Source organism: Amblyomma mixtum, chromosome 4 (genome assembly GCF_055824585.1).
Source record: "Amblyomma mixtum isolate Tamu chromosome 4, ASM5582458v1, whole genome shotgun sequence".
Classification (NCBI taxonomy): domain Eukaryota; kingdom Metazoa; phylum Arthropoda; class Arachnida; order Ixodida; family Ixodidae; genus Amblyomma; species Amblyomma mixtum.
In genome coordinates, this window is record NC_143015.1 from 3,132,033 (window position 1) to 3,151,553 (window position 19,521).

General features: G+C 43.9%; 1 long non-coding RNA gene across 1 annotated transcript; it reads left to right on the top strand.

Annotated features, from left to right (window-relative positions):
* The first annotated feature begins 8,568 nt into the window (after positions 1-8,568).
* LOC149345504 (uncharacterized) lies at positions 8,569-19,171 on the top strand. The gene is made up of 5 exons (XR_016292012.1): positions 8,569-8,822; positions 9,179-9,301; positions 12,401-12,553; positions 16,207-16,327; positions 19,111-19,171. It is a non-coding gene; the product is annotated as an uncharacterized LOC149345504 (long non-coding RNA).
* The last annotated feature ends 350 nt before the right edge of the window (positions 19,172-19,521 follow it).

Sequence of the window (19,521 nt, forward strand, 5' to 3'; positions counted from 1 at the left end):
CTCTCATACCGGCGAGACCCGTCCGGTTTGTTCGCTATATCGGTTCATACCGGTCCGGTATTGATCCCAAACCGGACAGACCGCTCCGGTACGGAGCTCATACCGGACAGTCCATTCCCGGTTCGAAGCTCAAACCGGACAGACCAGTCCGGTACGGAACTCAAACCGGACAGACTAGTCCGGTACGGAGCTCAAACCGGACATACCAGCCTGTATTCAGAGCGATATGTGCTGCGGTTTTGCTGCTTGGTCTGCAGATTGACTGTTGTACGCCAGCAGATATTTTTAAGGGGAAAGGGGGGGGGGGTAAGCGTGCGCATAAGTGCGATAATCAAAACATACACGGTTTTGTTGAAAGGGTTAGGAAAAGAAAAGGGCTAAGCGTGGCAAAACATGCAGTTTGTGTATGAAAGGCGGGGGCTGCATGAAGGTGAATGGAGCGCAACCGCCATATTGGCTTCCCGTGCAGCACCCTGACAAAGCCAGGGCTGCTGTGTGCGGGCAAACGGCTAGTATACATCCGCCAGCAGTCTTCGTAAGTCCTGCGCAGATTACTCTGGGTTTCACAGTGCAGAACTTCACGACTGGCTGATAAACATGGCGAGCCTCCGGTGACTGCGCCAGAGGCTCCAAAAGGTTTGTTACTGTCGCGTTCATTGCAGCAGCTTTCTTAATGTTCGCTAGCGGCAGTCTGTAGCGACGCATCGGTGAAGAAATAAAATTCTTGGTTTTCGTGCAGGAATTCTTTGCACTTCTTCTTCATCAATGATAGTCCATTGATAACGCAACTTGTCCAAGCGCCTTCACTCCATCAGGAAGACATACTAATCACAAATCGCCCAGAACATTTCTATCGACGAAGAAAAGGTTAATTCAACGGAGCCGGCAGCTTGGGTGTTCGTGCTAGCTAAAAGATACAGCGCTCGAGAGAACAAAATAAAAACAAAAACCACCTGTAGAAACCTTACACGAGTAACCCGTCTCTTCTCAATTTTTTTTAAAGCTTTTTTTTTCTCTCATCACTGCCTTCTCTGCTTTTCCTGGGTATGAGAATTCTCAAGGCCTGCGCGCTTTCCTTTCCCCCCGCTCTGACGTCAGCCACTTTGGCCGTTGACCCCTCCGCATTCCTCCGACACTGAGACGTCTCCTTTCTTCCCTCAACCAGTTCTGCACCCTTCCGTAGTCGTGTAGCCGGACATGTCAGCGTGCGCTGCTGCGTTTTATTGCTGTTGCGTTCGTGAGTGCTGGCTAGGAAATTGCTTGTCATCGTGATACCTAAATCTTTGCGTGTCGTGACCTGCTGTTGAAGCAATGGGTCGCTGCTGCGTGCCCAACTGTAGAGGAAACTATGACAACGGACCAATAGTGCTTGTGTTTTCGTTCCCAAAAGACTCACGTAGGATTACGTGGGAGCGTGCTGTTCGCCGCGACGACGTCGACATACGGACTGTGCGAGATTCTAAGGTACTGTACGTTGTGTCTGCGCATCGAAGCAATCGCTGAAGTCTAATAATTTATCACGGTGCTAAAATATGGACAAGGTGCGGTTCTTAAATTCATGGGACGCGATGTTTGCCCTAGACTGCTGGTATCTGTAAATATATCTTTTTCTCTTATGTACCAGGCAGTGTTCTTGTGTGGTTGAAAGATACAAATTTTCAAGTTCAGGGTGGGCGTTCATGTCATGGTTAAATAAATATGCCTATGAATATCATCGAATTTTGCAGAGAGCATACATACACTAACGAGATATATTCTTGCATCTTGATTCAACGTTTCGACTATATTTAGTGTGCGTAGTGTTTTGGCTAAAGAATGCTCAGTATATTTAGGTAATTGAAGCGATTCTATGCATTTGCGCAATGAATAAAGTAATAATGGCCGTAAGTTGCATGTCACAGTTCTCAATGCATTATGTTGTGTGTCAGTGCCCAATTAAATGATAAGCTGGGGGCATTATGTACTACCAATCATATTTACTTTTCAGCAGGTGCTTTTGATTACTTCATTGGCCAGCACCCTGTAGAGACCCCAGCGCCGGTAGATCGTCGCAAAGAGTTAATTTATTACCTCAGTGAGCTGGTTCAAGACATGCGAAAAAAAAAACATCTTTTGGAGTTTTTGATGCATTATAATACTCACCAAGCTACCAATACTTGGTAAAAGCTGGGAGCAAATAACACAATTGTACATCGACTGCAATACGAGTCGCTGATAATCGCAGCTTACCAGTTTCTGAGGGTCTGTATATTGCAGCATTTGGGATGTACACTTATGGCCCCAGTTTTTGGGCAGATTTAGTCCAAGTGGGATATATTTGAAGCATTTGTTTCCTGCCTTTGTCCTGTGATACAGGGCCTTCCTGTATAATACGGGCCTAGCCTGTAGAATACAGGACTGTCCTGTATGCCGGTATGAATTTTAAACCGGAACCGCATACCGGGTTATTGTACAGGATTTGCGATACCGGATTACCTGAGTATCCTGTACAAAACAGGAGAGTCCTGTATTATACAGGACTGTCCTGTTTTATACAGGATATTCCGGTAATCCGGTATCGCAAACCCTGTACAATAACCCGGTATGCGGTTCCGGTTAAAAATTCATACCGGATTTTTCAGTAGGGCAAGGAGGTGAGCATGCCTATCCGACCACTCGATAGGGGAGACGGTGGTTTTCAAGCCGGCAATGCATAACCTTTCATCATATAAGCCGATCCGAACCGAAAAGACTGTTATAAACCTCGGTTTGAATTTCAACCTAGGAGCTGCATCGAAGAGGAAGAAGTTGGTATGCGCTGTGCAGAATGCGATCAGCCAAGTTGAACCTCCCGCCGCGAGAGGCACGTACAGGCGCGGACAAAAGTAAACGGAGCACGCACCTGTCCTCGAATATTTTTCGCCCGTCACCAAATTGAAATTTCTAGCAGTGGTACACGCATGCTGGTAGAGGAGGTTGGTGGGCTTTCTTGTAGACAAACAACGCTTCTTCATTACCAATGGAGAAAGAGTTATTGCACTTCGAACGCAATAGCGTGCTGCGTTTTTTTATGGCCGCGCCTGTACACGGGTGGTTGATGTTCTCAAAACCATTCGTCGAGGACCTTTGGGTTCTGCTTTTTCTGATGAAGAACATTCCGCTATTAGGAGCCTCCGTGTGAAGGACATGCTAATTTTTACAGCGGACCAAGGTGACGACAAATCTGACTACGACCGAAAGATGCTGTCTCTCCTGAAAGACGGAGAAACGTATATCCTCCTCAACAAGGAGCCCACACTCAAGCTGAATTGACAACTGCAGAAGCTTTTTGCCGATGTATATAGGGCCGTTCCGTCGAGCATAAACCGCACTATTACAAGCTACTATGTCGTAATGGTTCCGTGCCATCATTTTATGGCTTGCCTAAAATACACAAATGAGGGATTCCAATGTGACCCATCGTGGATTTTACACGTTCCCCTCCGCGAAGCGTCTCTAATAACTGAGGCCCTCTTTTTTACGCGACAGCGTGTACAGCTCGTTTGGTCTGAAAGCCGTCCGTATTGTGGGCACCACGTGTCGGAAATACACGGGTGCTGCGTAAAAAAAAATCGTATCACGCCAACCATTTGCCGTAGAATCTTCTGTATGTGTCATACGATTCAGCGTTTCGTGCAGCATAAACTTACTTGTTAGAGCCTAGCACGCGGCAGGAATTCGAACCGGCAGCCTGTAATCGTAAGGTGCGTAAAAAATCGTGTCATTTAAATTTGTCCTTGAAGCGATTGACGACTGAGGGGTGTCTGATAGGCGATGAGGAGTTAATGAAATCATTGTAATTAGTTTCTTTTATTCAAGAAATTGAGACAACGCAGTGTCTTGGTGCAGAGGGCGAAAGAGAAAAATCAATTCTCTGGGTGGGCCCTTAGCACCACTCGAACGCAGCAGCAAAGGGCACTTATACACACATACATGAACAGTATAATGATCACAATGTAAATATTTTAGAACACTCTTTTATAGAAATCAAATCAAATAAAATCAAATAAAATGACTGGCCCGCAGCACCCAGTCTGGCACAGCGGTAGCATCCGTTACCGGCACACATATACACACACGTAAAAAGGAAGAACTCATGTACAGTACAGCATACAATGTCAGTCATCATTGGTAACTTCAAACGAGAACAATCATATCTATATAATATTGCAAACAGAGCAAAACGCGAAAGAAGAGGAAATCAACGCAGACATACTCACAGCCAGGAAAACATTCTACAATCACAAAATGAAATAAAAAAAATCAATGTATTCATTTTATGTGTTAGAATGTATGTGTATGTGTTACAGCACTCATGGAGTTCACAGGCAACTAGCAATGCTCAAAGTGAAAGGGGGTTTCTGCACAAATGGTAGAGGGCGTGGTGTTCACGGCGGGCGACAAAAAACGGCGAGCAGAACGACGGGCAGCGCAGGAGACGGCCAGTCCAGCCCAAGCGATCTCGTGCAGCGCGGCGGCACTTCGTCTTTCATCGACGCTTCGTCGTCGTCGGCGCTCCGGCAGCAATCGGCCTAGGCGGTATCAGGCGCGGCCGTCGTGGTTCACTACAATTGCCCCGGGACCGAAGAGGAGCCACCCTGGCGACTTATGGCGAGGGCAAGAGAAGCGGGTCGTAGTAAGTCTTCAGGCGGCTGACGTGGACGGTTTCTCGGCCGCGATAGCGCAGGTCCAAAGAGGGGTTGAGCGGCTCCACGACGTAATTGACTGGCAATGTTTGCTGGACGACGCGATAAGGCCCGTCGTATTCCGTGCGAAATTTTGATGACAATCTTCGTGGTGTGCCGGGAACCCATAGCCAAACTAGGGATCCAACCAGAAAAACGTGTTGCCTGCTAACGTTACCGTGGCGATGCTTTTGGCGGCCTTGGGATTCGGAGGTAAAAGTGCGCGCCAACTGGCAATTGTAGCGAACCACGATGGCCGCGCCTCATACCGCCTAGGCCGATCGCTGCCGCAGCGCCGACGACGACGAAGCGTCGATGAAAGACGAAGTGCCGCCGTGCTCCTTAGCGGCGACGGCCGGTGGCTCCTCGACGCCTTTCTTCAGTCTGGCGGCGGTCTGCTCGGCTCGCCGCTCCTGCTCCTTGTGGCGGCGAGCGTCGCGAGGGTTGTACACGTAGTCCGGGTGCTTCTTGCGATACCTGGCGGCCTCCAGTGCCGCCTTGCGCCGGTAGAGCTCCTTGTCGGCGATGCTCAGCGCCAGCCACATCTTCCTTCACTGCAAAAAAATTCCGTGAATGTTACGTACAAACTCTCCATAACAGAACAAACGCTTGCTCTGTTGAATCTAAAATGGAGGGTCCATCCGTAACACATTCGTGAAGGTGGCTGGCCGTATTATGCATTTTCTGAAACGTATGACTCGCCGTAACTGTTGGCCCCCGGACTAGGCACCACATGACGTCCCATTTCCGATCTGTGTGGTTTACTCTTGTTCGACAATGTCCGCAAACTAGCATGGCGAAAATGAGATTAACCCCATGTGCAAAGGTGAAGACCCGAGGGGGGTGATAATCAAATTAGACCCAAGAGACGCATAATGTTCCTTCAACGTTGAGGGATTGCTACAAATTGTAAGCAACATTAAATAACAAAGGACTTACTTTGCTATAACTTTAAAAGAAGAACGTTGACTTCATAAAAAAATGTTTTCACTGTTGTTAACCACATGACAGGGTAACAATTAATAAATGCACTTAATAAATCATGTAGTAATGCAGCGTAATGAAGTCAAGAGTTAAAAAAACATTTAGACACAGACAATGGTTAGACAACTTCTCTAAATTGAAACTGAATACCAGCTGAAAATACATTACAAACATGATGAAAGTGCACAAGGTGAAAGCCGAATTTCCGTCTGCCGTTTGATAAGGAAACGAAATAATGAGAAAGCCAAAAGCATGGGCAAACAAATTTGTGAATGCAGTGCAATGTAGCAGTCACATCTTTGCTACGCAACCATCAATCAAAAACGCTAACTCCTTCACGGATAAAAAAAGCACAGGCATAACAAAATATTGCTCATTGCAATGTTCAATTTATTAGGTACCTATAGCCGGCCATTCATGCCTGGTCTTCCTGCGGATAAATGAAACGCTGCAAAAAAGCAGTGAGCAGCCATAATTGCTGTAGTGACAAGGAGGATGTGCACCGTCGGTGCTGCTCTCTCATCCTGAGTAGGAAATAATAGCCGTTTTTTTTCTGGAATGTACTCTGGAAGCGTGAATTTCCTATCCACCTTTATTTAGCTTGCACTGACACGACCCATCTTGAACTCTGCAGCTTTGACAAACATGCGGGCCAGTCGACAGCTACAGAAGACTGTAGAACCCTGCTAACTTGCAAAAAACCAGTGCTCAGAAAGAAAAATTTGAAAAAAATGAGGAGTTCCTTATACGCACTATGTTTTATATGGTACAAAGAATGCGGCTAAGACATGGCATGAATATTGTTTTTTTCTGCTCAGTTACAAACTTTCTCACCTGTGCTAACATATTACTGCAATGTAAATAATGAAACATGCCAGCATTGCACAACATGCTGTAAGACTTACAAAATACACCCCCTGCAAGGCTACCACATGCCTCTTACATGTGGTAATGTTTATATTTACCAAACTATCTAGTCTAAAATGAGACACCAAGCCTCCGACATCTCAAGATGTGTACCTCCCATGCAATTAATTAGAGGGATTGGAGATGCTCCTCCTTGATGGCATTTCATTCGCTAGGTGTGGAAGGACCGGATATGAAGGTGAACAACTGGACACCCACTTTTTAAGCAACGTCACAATGAGCAATGTGCCTTGGCTTTTCTTCCATCCAAAAAGTTTTATGTTCCATGTTTACGTAACTGCTTGCATGTGCTCATTTTGGATTGCTGGGAGGTTCTTTTCTTTGTTAAACTAGCTTTAACTCTGGCCTCAGTCCTCTGCACCTTCTTAATTTTTTGCTAGTGTTCACCTTAAGTCATGTGCAAGCTCACGCAGATCTCTACATTTCTACGTTTCCAACTGTCACATCTTCTCTGCCTTTGTCATGTCCATCACTGCATCCGACGCCTTCAAGTATGCTGTGTAAAATCACCTTAACTAATCTGCCTATTACACATGTATTTTTGTTAGCCACCCACTCCTCTCTCCGGCGCCGATAGGCCCTGACAGTAAATAAATGAATTGTAGTCTTAGCTAAGTCTCAGCAAGCATGCATTATGTTCAGTTTATTTTACCATGTTGACCAGTAAAGAGTGGACAGGAAAAAGCTGCTAAGTGGAGCTTGACATGCCTCTCGCCCCTACACTGGAAAGCAGCAGGCAAGGCATACGTAGCCACTAACGACAACAGAACATGCCAAGTGCGAAGTAAATCAGTAATGTTCCTCGCATTTATCACAAGGCATACTCTATGCTCAGTAATTTATTACCCCCTTAGACATTCTGCAAGGAGTGTATAAAATGATGTGCCACCACAATACAATGAGAATCATTAACCCTGTGCCAATACAACAGCAAAAAAATTAAAGCCCAATAAATGCATTGCTTACATGCAACCAAGAGGTAAGAATGGGCCAACCTGGCACATATAATGAAAATAAGCTCAAAATAATAAAGAATGACATTTGAGCAGCCGCTCATTCCCCCACCCCTTCCCACAAAAAAAACATGAAAAAGGGTCCTCTTCACACGGCACGTTTGAAAGATGCGGCTGTAATATTTGCGAAAGTTTAACTACGTGTGAAATTCAGATATAAATAACGCTAACGCATGCGGTTGGAAGCGAGGCGCCAGGGCGTGGGCAAACAGTAATCGTCTTCAGGTATCGACTGGTTCCACCTCCTGAGGGCCGCTGCTCGACGAATACCACTCATGGCCACGTTCACATCCAACGCAGCAGCAGCTCATCAGTGCTATTGGCCAGTGCTGAATTTTTTAGCTTGATAAACGCAATCATCCACCGAAACGCGTGTCGACTGTTCCTCGCCAGATTCTTGCAGTCCCACGAGGGTGAGCAGCTTTTCCGCCGGCTTCAAGTCTCCTCTTTCGTGCAGGGCCACTGGCATTGTAACGCACATTCTGCACGGTCGTTTTACTATGCATCGATGCCGCATGGGACAGCAAGCGGTTGTACACTCCACTGTGGCGTACGGGCCGCACACATACACACACCGTAACGATAATACAGCGCGCAGGACGCACGCAGTGAACACGGAAGAACAAAAACCGTTCTAAAGCACCTGTTCACTCAACACCACACATACTCCGCGCATGGTTCCGACTGCGGGCTTGGCTAGCGCTTCGACTCGTCACGGCCAAGCTGCATGCACTGCGCTCTTGTGGTAACAACGCTCATGAAACGAAAAGAAAATTTTAATATGTAAAACCATTCAAGTTGTCAGCTAAAAAAGCTACGGTAAAATTAAATACATCTGATATGTTTTCAAGGTGGTGCGCTTTTGCGGTGTCAGCGACGTAAGCATGGATGCGAATACGCGAATGATGCTATGAATTTCCCGTGCAGCTCTGCTAGCCACCACCAAGGCCACCACTGTAGCTCTGCAAATGGCATCGTGCTCGGCTTTTTGCGCGGCTAACTTGCCCGCATGAATTTTACTTCCTCCGTGCACACATGCTTGGTGAGGTGAACGGTGGTCGGTGCGAACAGTTTGAAGTTTAATCGACTGAAAATTGCTCAAGGAAAGTCAGCGGCATTGCATTGTTTCTGTGCATCGCGAGTGACTGGCGGCAGCCACACGGCATCGTCTCCGGTTTGGTGAACTTGTGAGAAGGTGAGCAATTAATTTTGTTCTCAGATTTTGAAAGCGGTTTTTTGTTTCTATTGTAACCCTGTGTCTCGTCGCATGTTATGTTCACGGTAACATCAGCACAACGTGCATGCGCTTTCTGTCTCTATTTGAAGTAACATTGGTCGATCAGCGTAAACTTTTGGATTCAATTAAGCACAGGCTGTCCATATTGGTAGTGCGTGTCGAATGTGCTTTGAGATCATTCTGCGCTCGAGATGGTCTTCTGATAATTTATTTATTACCAGGTATGGTCTAGAGATTTGGAACCGTTCATTCCACTGCAACAGTGCTGAAAAGCTGTTTTGTGTTCATGCATCTGCTGTCCTTAAACTTTTCAGTAATCATTCGCGTGGTTCCTTTGGATCTGGACAACCGGCTACTGTTGCTAGGGGCGCCTCGCAGCAGAGCCCTTGGGGACGCCCAGTGGGTCAGCTGTTTGTCCAGGTGCCAAGTTACCAAAGGTACCATTCCAGACTTTTTTTTTTCTGTCCATCAACCTCATATTCCTTGCAAAAATCACAGTATGTAATTAGGCACTAAAAAAATTGGTAACTTATACACATTTCAGGACAGTTGAGAGAAATGAAATTAAAATTGGTTTTTGAGGAAAGGAAATGGGGCAGTAACTGTCTCACTTCTCTCAGTGGATTCCTGAACCTAAGGGAAGGAATAAACGAGGGAGTCTAGAGAGCAATGCACATGCAGCATCAGTATTCTCTCTGTAGACTTTTCAAAACCTGGATTCATTCCTTCTAGGACAGTGCCAAGCAGTAGGTGAACTGCACACAATTCTGTTTTCCTCTGGTGCAAAGTAAAGAGTGAAAATTTTATAAGACAAGTCTCTACCCTGTTTCATTCTCACTGCATTTGCTCAAAGCATAGTATGAAATGCTGTATTTCTTATACCCTGGTTTGCTTTACTTTGAGCAGTAGGTATTGACAATGAACATCAAGGCAACTCCACTCTCATTGCTTGTTGCTGCTTTTAGGTTTCCTCCATGATTTTCTCTTTGCTCAGTCCTGGCCTTAACATATTTTCTTCTGCTGCTTAGCTTCGAACTATTGGCTAGGTTACAGGGTTCTGCTACTTCTATGTTCACTGTGAGGTTTTGGGAGCTTGTTGCTTTGTTCTTTTTTTATAAGCATCTTTGTCTTCTCGAGGCTGATTGGCAGTCCGGAACAGGGACCACATGCATTGTTTATGTTAAGATGACGACATGATAGCCTAACACATCGTATCGTTGCCATTCGAGCCCCCTGTGTACTTGCTTTGTTGCACCGGGAGCAAAAAAGTTTAGTGGAAGTCGCAATGAGGCGCACTTTTGTTTAGACTAGTGGCAAAGGTTTACTGTTGCGTCGCAGTAAAGTGCTCCCACCTGTTGCGCACGAGTATTTAGATGGCTGTTAAATACTACTATCAAGGATTTAGCCATTGTGATGTCGCAGGTCTATTGTGTAGGATTTCAGATCACTGTCTTGCACTGTCCCTGAAGCCTGTTGTGTGTCAGTCACGCCACTATGCTGTTGTATTTCTGTCCAGTGTAAAAAATATTTTCTGTGATTATGCTAAACGCACAGGTTCATGGGGACGTAAATATTTTGTGTCGCTTCAACCGGGTAATGCTTCAGAATGAACACATGCAAAAACACATACTGTTAAAAGCCTCGGCTTGTGTAACCCAAGTGTGAGGAGAATACTATCATGGCAGGGATTCTTGCATTGCAACCTTTTAAATTCCTTTTTTGTAAAAAGAATGACGTAAGGTTTCATGAGTTACAGCTCTCTTTCATTGCTTGCTCAGAGAAAGCATTGTAAGTAAGCAGTAGTCGCTTTTTTTTATTGTTCAAGTAGCAGCATCAGCATGCCTCATCATTTTTGTCTTGAATGATTGAAGGTGCTTTCAGAGCATTGCCTTCTTTTTTTCTTGTTGTTTATTCAGCATGCAATATTGTGTCTATAGATTGCTCTTTAGCATTATTTTGCGTTCTCCCAAGCAAATTTTAGGCGACCAAATTCAGAAACACCCTGTATTGGCCTTACATGCTCGCTATTAATGCAGAAGTAATTATATGCCGCACTAAACACCAAATCTACATCCTTCAAAGTGGGTCTAGAAGCTTGTCTCCAGACTCTTGCCTTCAAGGAGTTCTTACACCTTTCACATATCTGCTTGGTGTTGGAAGTGACAGCCTCGACTGATAATGATATGCATTAGACACACATTATGCATTTACAGTTAGGACGGAACGAAATGCGAACATACATGTGCAGTACTTTTCTAATTTGCAGCGAGGTATACATTTAGAAAGGGTTCATATATGTGTATTAGGTAGATCTCTTAACCTGAAACAAGAATCAGGCTAGCTGCATACTCAAGCTGAAATCACACAGGTGAAATATTTTGCCTTGTTCATAGGCGTTGTTTGCATTTCATTCCAGCTGCTTGTGCACTACTGCCATAGCAGGTACCCTATCTAAATGAGACACTCTCTTGTGGCAAATCGTGCGCATATGTTTTAGACACGTGTGTGAAGAAATGTGCAGCTGCAGACATTGCATACTTGGTTATTCATAGTGCTTTTTTTCTCATGTGCATAGAACAATGTTCAGCTACATTGCTTGCTTTGTTGTTACTACTTCTATTTTTCCGCTAATATTAAACTACATATTAATCTCAAAGACCCGATGTTCAACTGAATGATCCTTCTGTGTACCACTAGGAAGGGAAAAGCATCACGCCTAGGGCTCATTCACCGCCCTTCATCCCTGTTTTGGTTTCAGTCGGTCAGTTATGCTATTAATGAATGTAATCACTTTATAGCACAAGTATATATGAAAATATATTTTGGGCTAAATGAGGTTAACAAGTTATCCACTCTGCACAATGGTATGGTTGGTCTTGTACATCTTTACTTGGGTGTTAATGTTTCTTTTGTGGTTGCTGTCTAAATAACTTTGCCTGCCTATTGTATCATAAGTCCTTTTATGCCTGTCTTCCTTCCTACTGGCTCTCTCCCTTTTCAGTCATTCCTTTTCCTTTAAACTGGCGATTGGTCACAAGCCTGCTGTGGGAATGGCAGCTGGCACTAGGCCCCTTTTTTTTTTCATTGAACCTGCACTGCTAATATTAACACTAATAGTACTGTATCAGTATTTATGTGATACTGCATTTTTTGTTATGCATAATAGTTGGCTAAGCCAATGGTAGCAGTGTTGAATATCACAATATATCATGCATATATCTTGCATGCTATATCAGTATCAGTTTATTCACTTTGGATGAAGGTTATACAAACAGGGTGATAAAAGCATCTGGGCCCTTAGCAAGCTGCTAGTTCGGGCCCATGCAATAAGTGCACAAAATAGCGTACCCAGGCGTCAGCATAAGAAAAAAAAGTGTACATTTTATATGAATAGAAGATGTTACACAAAACTATATCAGTATATTCACTATTACACTACCCTCAATTTCTTTCAGCTTGGCCGTTTGGCTGTAGATATTTTGTGCTACTTTCCTAGTTAGTCCACTCAAACTAAAACTTTGCGTTCTGTGTTGCAGGTAGAATCTACAATGAATGCCGCACTGTGTCTTGTAAGCAGGAGGCGGTGTTAATGGAGCCATGAACTTTTCTTGCGGATGACTGGCGTTGGCCTTATTATGCACTGAACCTCAAGTGTGAAGAGGAAAATGTCGTGTTGGATTTCTGCAGAGGTGAGACATCATGGTGAATCTACCAGTGTGAAAGACGAGACAAGAGACAAGACAGTCGCTGAGTCGCGGCCAAAGTTTATAGAAGTGAATAGGGAATACATGAAGAACCCAAGCAACACCACAAACCACACAATTACAGATAAGCATACATGACAACATGAGTCAATGCCGCTGAACATTCCCCTGATCGAGATAGTCCAACTCATTGTGTGTTAGTGCGATAGACAACACACTTGCACATTAGTCACCGAGTCGTAAGGTGTGTCTAGCCTCAATAATCTACCATTTAATTTTCTCTGAATTTACTGCCAAAATGTGTGCTGCCAAAAGGAAAGGGTAGCAGCCTTCACATCCCTTGCAATATACAGAAAAGTTAGAACCCCTACCCTCTTGTGCTCTTGTAATCTTACATTGATACACCTTCCTGTTTGACCTATATAGACCCGACCACAAGATATAGTGCCTGATACCATGTTCATTTTACAAGGTATATATGCATTTCACTCCACATGTGTACTTTTCTCTAGCCACATTCACAGAACTATTCTTAACAATTTTACATATTTTAAACAACTTATTAGGTGCAAAGAAAATTGCTTTTCCATCATACCTTCTGGCCGCATTTTTCTATTTGTGCGACAATTTATGTACGTTTGGTAACACAACCGGTCTTTTGGCATCTCGCTGTCTGGCCCCGGCCTGATTGCGCCGGTCGCCGTGAAAAGCTTTCGGCTTCTTTAACAATTTATTGTATGCTCTTGGAATAACATGGTTAGGAAATCCTGCGCTCATTAACCTAAAATGTGCTCTTGGAAACTAGTCGTCATGCTGTGAAAGCATGACTTCATCAATTCTAAGCCCAGGCTTGACAGTCCAATGCTATCTTTCACTAGCTTGTAATAGCCAACCTGTGTCCAAGTAGCAGCTTAACACTCCTGGGTGAATATCACCAGCACACATGGTGTGTGCAGATCAATTTATCAAGGTAAGGTCGAGAAACCGCAGCTCTTTTTGTGCCGACATTTGCTCCAAGGTAAACCTAAGACAAAGGCCTTGCGCCTTAAACAGCTTGAGAATATGTTCACATCCCAAATTATCAGAACCTTTGCAAAAGACCAGAAAATCATCAACATAGCAAAAGATTTTTTCCCCAGTCCATGCAAGTCCTTGACAATCATTCTATCCACCCTACTTAAAATATCTCTTAGCACAAGGCCCATCTTCGAACCAGATTTTTGAACACATACCACACTACAATACTCTACAACCATGCTCTTAAAATAAATGCTATTCACTAGCATGCTCTTCAGATAAATTTCAGAAAAGGGTTCTTGCAAAATTTTGTCTGGTTATTTGCAAAAGCATCTGTCTACTTCGCAGCGTGGTTGAGTATCTGAAGAATGGCAATCCAGCGGATTGTCTGGCGGTTAGTGTCGATGCAGAACTATTTTATTCCATCCCGTATGAGGACCTTATGAAAAGCTTGTGAATGTGTATATCGGAGCACAATGATGAGCTTGTGTTTAGGAACAGGTGCGTAATAGTCTTTTTTTTGGACTTACCTACTTTTATTTGAAGAGCATGTTTCTGGAGTATGGATGTGTGGCATATGTTCAAAAGTACAGTATATGTATCGATTGAATGCCTCTGTGCTAAGTAATATTCTCTTAAGCAGGGTGGATGGAGTGATTGCCAAGAACTTGCATGGGCTTGGGGAAAATCTTTCACTGCGTCTGATTTTCTGGTCTTTTACAAAAGGTTGCGATAGTGTGGGACCTGTGCATATTGTCAAGTTGTTTAAGGAGCAAGGCCTTTCTTTAACTTAGCATTTCCTTAGAGGAAATGTCCCATCAAAAAGAGCTGCGGTTTCTGGGCTTCACCTTGATGTTCTGCACATGCCATGTATGCTGCCGATATTCACCCAGGAGTGTCAAGCAGCTACTTGACTATTGGCCAAACCATTCTAAGCTAGTGAAAGATAGCATTGCGTCATCTAGGCTAGGCTCGGTAGATGAATTGATGCTTTCACAGCATGACAAGTGGTCTCCAAGAGCAGATTTTAAGGCTTACGAAAGCATTATTCCCCAACCATGCTATTGCAGGAGTGTGTGATAAATTGTTAAAGCTGAGCATATAAGATTGACCAAGTTGGTCAGACATGCTAAAGGTAAGAATGGCGCAGCATCATGTAACGAGGACAGCAGGAGAGCACACATGCATTAGTGCCAACCTTGTAGCGGATACAGAATCCAAGAGCGTGTGATTGACATTCAGTGTTGGCAGTCAAGGATCGGGCTCATTCAATCTTGAATGTTCAAATCAGTGTTTTCTCATTTCCTTGACTGTCAGTGCTGATTGTCAAGCACGTGCTCTTGGATTCTGTATCCGCTCCAAGGTTGGCACTTGTGTGTGTGCTTGCTGTCCTGCTGTCCTTATTACTTGATGCTGCACCATTCTTCTCTTTAGCATTTTAAACCTAAAACCCCTTCACAGGGATTGGCAGGATACGGCCGGGGCCAGCCTCGAGATGCCAAAAGATCGACTGTGTTACTGTACATACGTAGATTGTCGCACAATTTGAAAAATGTGGTCAGAAGTTATGACGCAGAAATGGTGCTCTTGGCCCCTAATAAGTTGTCTACATTCTGTAAAATTAAGAATAAATTTATGAATTTGGTCCGGGAAAAGCATATGTGCCTTGTAAAATGTACGTGGTGTATTGGATACTGTTATCTTGGGGTTGGGTTTATGTTGGTCAAACTCAAAGGTGTGTGAATGTAAGACTACGGGAGCACAAGAGATATTTGGATATTGGTAGGGGTTCTAACTTATCTTACATCGCAAGGAATGTGAAGGCTGCTAGCCATTCCTTTTGGCAACACTCACTTTGGCGATACATTTGGAGCAGATTAACCGGAAAATTATCGAGGCTAGACACATCTTATGACTCGGTGACAAATCTGTGAGTGTGCTGTCCATCGTGTTAATATGCGACGAGTTGGACTATCTAGATGAGAGGAAAGTTAAGGGCGATCTTTTACTCATGGTGTGGTATAGCTTATCTGTAACTGTGTGGTTTGTGGTGTTGTTTGGCTTTTCTATGTACTCCCTGTTTACTTCAATAAACTTCAGTTGCGAGTCAGCGCCTGCTTTGTCTCCTTTCGTCTCGTGCTGGTAGGTTCACGTACTTGCAGAGTAGATTCACTGAATTGTATACTTGCAGAGGCTTGGGAAGAAAAACCAGAGGAATTTTCTTTCCTTTGTCTGGAATGGAAGTTAAAAATTTTTTTTCGCATAGCTAGATGTTTACAGCATGAAATTCCATTCTGGAAGGGTAAACCCACTAAATTGTACATTTTGTGTGCAAGGGTACTGATGCTTGCATGAAACTGAAAACATTCGTCCAGGCTATCTGGCTAGCTTCCTTCTTCCTTGTGCCCAGATTTTTTTAAACAATATATTGTCAGATTTATTTTGACCAGAATTTCTAACATGTTAATTACACCACATTTTGTGATCATATACAACAAAATTAAAAACATGATGGTCACTGGTATATGGTTTAGTCTGGGGTAGAATGATGCGAAGTACCTAGTATATAGTAAAATTTAATATTACTAGTCTAACACAAACAAAATTGCTCTTTTTTTTAGTGGAAAATTTTGCCACCAGAGTCGGAGCGGCATGGCATGATGAAGACTTGGACAGTATGCATTCCAAAGTACCTGTATTCATCTCGGCACGAGAACTTGCGCACAGTGCTTCAAACAGTTGGTGAGTACCTTGGTGCTGTGCTTCTGCTTAAATGGATAGGTAGATATTTTGTTTTAAATGTGCCTGAACAGCCAATTGGCCGAAACGAGTGCACACTAAGTCAATACAAATACCATGACGTGAACAGACATAATACAGAAAAATGGTCACAAATACGATGATAATAATAGTAAAGAAAAACAAGCATTATGAAATAAACAATGAAAACAGCAAATTAGGCAAATGTTTCTGTGTCATAAAAAGTTAAATTGTATTATTTGCAAATAAGTCATTGGTGAAATGGCATGCATGTCAGGATAAAATCTATCATAGTATTTGGTGGCTTTTCCCTGAGGCACACGAAATCGCAGTGACATCAATAACTGCTCACAGTCAATAGAGCCAAGCACAACTTTATATAGAAAATGCATGTCACGCGTGAGTCACCTGTCATAAAGAGTAGACATACCAAGGTCTACTAGAAGAAAGTCGTAGTCTTAGAAACGACAGCGCTCAATTTATCTATCACAAAGGATGCATACAATCTTCCGCTGAACATTTTCGATTTCATTGCCAGAGGTAACAGAGGCACTATTCCAAGCTACTGATGCAAACTCAGGACCTGGCATCACGAGAGCACAGCAGCCAAATTATGTTTTTAATCTGAATAAGAGTGTGTATCTGAAAGTTTGAGCAAAAATTGAGTAGCATTTAGATATTCTTGCACGAAATACCACTGTTAAAATTGGTTATAAATGATTTGTCTCACATGTATGCTTATGTGCTGAATATAGTAAGCATGGCTTGCGACCTGAGTGCCTCCAATATATGAAAACCCAGTGTAGCACATTCAGGCTTCATGGAGTGGAGAATGAAGGCAGTAATAAATTTAAGAACAGAAAACACAGGACCAGGAAGCTGACCGAACACACTGACACTCGGTGCATGAAGGGCATAATGGAGTTGCCTGTCATGTCGTGCAAGATGGAGGTCGCACAGAAAGATGTTAAACATGAGTCGATGCAGATACCTGCTGTCATTACGTAGTACTCACTGCAGAACTCAGCAAGCAAAAAGCAAAGGTAACAGCTGAGCATGGCCAGACTCTTGTGCTTTCCTCCGCAAGCAATCTGGAAGCGCAACTCTTCGAAGTCTTTTATGCTTTCGCTCGACATATACATCATCACTGCATGCGTCGAGGAAAAGTACATACCCTTGATGTCAAGTGACAGAGCACTCACAGGGCCCAGTAACAGCTCACTTAGGTGTTCTGATGCATCTACAGGGCACCTCATGAGAGATTCTTAGGCTTCAGAGCACTCAATCTACAGGGCGCTTCATGAGAAATTCTTAGGCTTCAGAACACTCAGCCCTTGCAGAAATTCTTTCAAAGTTTGTTGCCACATGGAACTCTTCGTAATATTGACCCTAAAAGCGAGCCTTCCTTTAGTGTCACAAAAAAAAAAGGCCTAGGACATGGGTCTTTTTTGCTCCTTCATTAGAACCAAAATGTTTGCGAGCGAGATCTTTCACAGATTTGGAATGATTTCGCGAAATGTCAAAGAGAAGACTGAAGCTGTGCGAACCAATACCAGCAACAGCCCTGCCGCGGTGGCTCAGTGGTTACGGCGCTCGGCTGCTCACCCGAAAGACGCGGGTTCGATCCGGGCCGCGGCGGCCAAATTTCGATGGAAGAGAAATTCTAGAGGCCCGTGTGCTGTGTGATGTGAGTGCACGTTAAAAAACCCCAGGTGGTCGAAATTTCCGGAGCCCTTCAACACGGCATCCCTCATAGCCCGAGTTGCTTTGGGACGTTAAACCCTAATAACCAAACCAAACCAAGCAATACCAGTTACAAACACATCACAGCTGTTGAAGAAGCTGAAAGATTCATGCCTTCATCCTTTTTCTACATCAGACACATGACGACACTGTCTTCCTGGGCCATCATTTTAAAAAGGTTAACATAGCAGCAGCCTTCGGTTAAATTTCTGCAAAGAGCCCTTTGTGGAAACTTAAGCATCTGTTCCTTGTGAGGCACACTGGAGAGATATTTGAATACCTTAGTGAGCTGCAACCAGCACCTGTGACTGCATTTTCACTGACATCAGAGATTAGTACATTTTCTTGCAGATACTGAGATAATGGAAACTATGACTGAAAGCATAAGGTTTCGGGGAAGTATGCTTCCTGATTGCTTGTGGGCAAGGGCTGGGTAACCACCAATCCAATGCGTACAAGCTTTCTCCTCACCTGGTGCTCGTCTTCTTTAGGGTGAAATGCCTGCCAAATGGTTCATTGCCCCACCTTGAGATGAAGAAAATACCTTGTGCCATGGTGCTCTTTGTCCTCAGATTCCCTCGCGCCATCAAAAATCACAATCATCATCATGCTTGTGAGCAAGTGTCTGGCCTTTTTCAGGTGTTACCAATGTTCCTTGCTCGCTAAGTTGTGCATTGAGTACTATGTAATGAAAAGCATCTGCATTGAATTGTATTTGGCACCCATCCTTAGCTACTTTCTATTTGCACAAAATTGTTGACAACCGTAAAGACTTTCATGCACACAGTGGTATCCGAGTAAGCGCATTTTGTCTGCTTCTTCCTGGCCCTGTGGTTTTGGCTGTTTACTGTTATGAGAAATGAATTTTAGGCAATGAATCACGTTGGTTTGGTTCTCAGTAAATGGCTTTTGCAAGCTTCTACGAAAGCCGATTGCTCAATAGCAAAGGGTTCAAATGTATTTGTGAAATTTATAATAGGTGTTGTGTGGCTACTAAATGAGGATTTTTTTTATCTTTTCAGATGAATCCGACAGCAATGTTTAGAGGTACAATGTGTGCAATTTGTCATGAAAATAAAACGTATGTACTTGTACTCAGCCAAACACTTGCCACTCTTTCATTCTAAGTTGCATTCTTTGTACGTGTGCAATACATAATATGCATGAAAGTCTTGTACATAATACTTATTTCCTCGGCCTCTGGACTGCTATATCTGCAGTGAACATTCTGGGCAGAAGCTATACACAGATGCATGTGCATGTACTACTGAAAGTATTATCGAGAGCAAAAATAACAGACCCCTGCCAGCGCATGCTGATCTGTGCCAAACTGCATGCAAGCGCCGCTTGACGAAGCACTCCAGATGCCGAGACGAGCGCAGTGGCACGCAATGCATAGCGCTCCTCGAGATGGGCGCACGCCACTGCGCTGG